The sequence below is a fragment of the Myotis lucifugus genome, unplaced genomic scaffold (assembly GCF_000147115.1).
Source record: "Myotis lucifugus unplaced genomic scaffold, Myoluc2.0 scaffold_1653, whole genome shotgun sequence".
Classification (NCBI taxonomy): domain Eukaryota; kingdom Metazoa; phylum Chordata; class Mammalia; order Chiroptera; family Vespertilionidae; genus Myotis; species Myotis lucifugus.
The window spans coordinates 12556-14874 of NW_005872701.1; positions in this window are offsets into that span (position 1 = coordinate 12556).

The following is a 2319-nucleotide window of genomic DNA, read 5'->3' on the forward strand; positions in this document are numbered from 1 at the left end:
CATGTGTCCTTGGCTGGAATCTAATCAGGGACCCTTTAGTTCAATGACTGACGCTCACTCCACTGTTCAAAAGCGGCTAGGGAAAGGTTTATTTTTTATTTTTAAAGAATAGTTTATTAATTTTTGGAGAGAGAAGGGAGAGAGAGAAACATTGATGGAAGAGTGCCATATTGGCCAGTGATCTCCTGCACACCCACTTCTGTGGAGCTAGCCCACAACACAGGCACATATCCCCACTGGCAATCAAATCCACAACCCTGTGCTACATGAGATGATGGACAAGTACTGACCCACACCGGCCCTAGTGGTATATTCCATTTAGATCACAATTTGCTAATCGCGGTAAATTTATTTATTTATTTTATTTATTTATTTATTTAAAAATATATTTTATTGAATTTTTACAGAGAAGAAGGGAGAGGGATAGAGAGCTAGAAACATCAATGAGAGAGATCGATCAGCTGCCTCCTGCACAGCCCCCAGTAGGGATGTGCCCTCAACCCAGGCACATGCCCCGGACCGGAATCGAACCCGGGACCCTTGAGTCCGCAGGCCGACGCCCTATCCACTGAGCCAAACCGGTTCGGCAATCTCGGTAAATTTAAACATTCATCTTCTCAAAAACCACAGACTATGCACTGAAATTTTGACAAAGCTAAATAACACTTATATACATACAAAAAATTATAAAGAGATGTTTGTACCAGCTTTATTAGAAATAACCAAATATTTACTAAAATGGAAAAACTGATGGTGATATATCAATGGTAAGAATATCTATGGGAAAAATGATCAGTTACTAGTGTAACTTTAATAAATCTCCAAGTATTTATGAAACATAAACTAATGCAGAAAAATACTTAGAAAAATAAAGTTCTCTATGAAAATGAAATGTAAATCCATGGTTACTAGGAAACCTGTGAACAGCTTAAAAGATGGACAGATTAAGAGGTCATCATGCAATTACACAGAGACAGATATGGTCAGCATTATGACTATAATGATGGTTTCAGTTTCATGTACATGTCAAGATTCATGAAACACTATACTTAACACATGTAATTTACTCACTATAGCTGTTAAAAACGGTTCAATGGTATTATGGAAGAAAAAGTTTGGCAACTCTATGTTCAGTCCCCGTACTTATGCCCTCTGGGTGAGAGTCTCAACTTAGTGACAGAAAATGTAATAAACAATAAAGAACTCTCCCCAAACCCACAAAAGCCACATTCTTGGTCTAAAGACCGCCATTGTCTCCATCTTTCTTTTGATGCCAGCGCACCAATGGCTCTGATGGGAACTTCTGAGAAGCTACAGGAGCAACAAAAGATCTTGATTGAAATCAATGACAATGACTGCTTCACAGAAGATAAACAAGCCTGGAGTCCCTCAGATCTGTGTACACACAGCTCTTGTAGTCTTTTCCTAAAAATAATGCCGGGATGCACAGTTAGGTGAGGACCATTCCATCTAAAGGGGTACAGTCTCATCCAAAAACAATTAGGTCAGTGTTTCTGTAGTGAAAGGGTTCCCCCTGAATGCGATGGTCCTCAAACCAGTGACCATCACCCGTGATATTGTAGGCATTAGGGCTTATGTCCCTCTGCAAGACCTGGGTAAGAGATTCACTTCACACGTATTGGTATGGCTTGCAAACAAGAAAATAATTCATGTTTCCAGACACACTTGAGGTTGTCACAGCTACACTCTCTTTGGAGTGATCTCTATGTGTTGACACATATTCACATGAGAAGTAGAGTGTCCACAGTGTTTCCTAGGAAAATATGGGCAGTACTGTAAATTTGCCGAAAACTGAACTAATTTCTGAACCATACTGTTCCCCACGCGCAAAAATGTGTGAGACCCCTAAAAGTTTTTCACCTCTTCATGCTTGGAAAGCCCAGATCTCCTTATAAACTAACCTATTGAGTAAATAAACACCCAGATTAAAGAATTCTTAAGAAAAAGCCTTCATTATTTTACAATCCATAGAGACATGAGACTGGCAGTTCTTCCGTTGATGACTTAGGCACTCAATAAACTCATGATTAGCATCTAGGGAAAGTGTGTTCCTGAAAATGGCAGGCCCTCTGCAACATTATGTTTACTGCGGCCAACAGTAATGAGTCCTATTTGGCAACACATGACAGGGAAAGAAGAAAGAACTAAGGACTCAGGTATTCCTCATTTCCCGTCAACAAATTAGAGTCTGACTTGGCATCCCCTGGGCACGGGAGGATGGTGACTGATGCCATCTGTAGGGACCTTATAGGTGGTTCAGTGAATTACCTTCAGCAACAGAAATATGCAGTGACACAG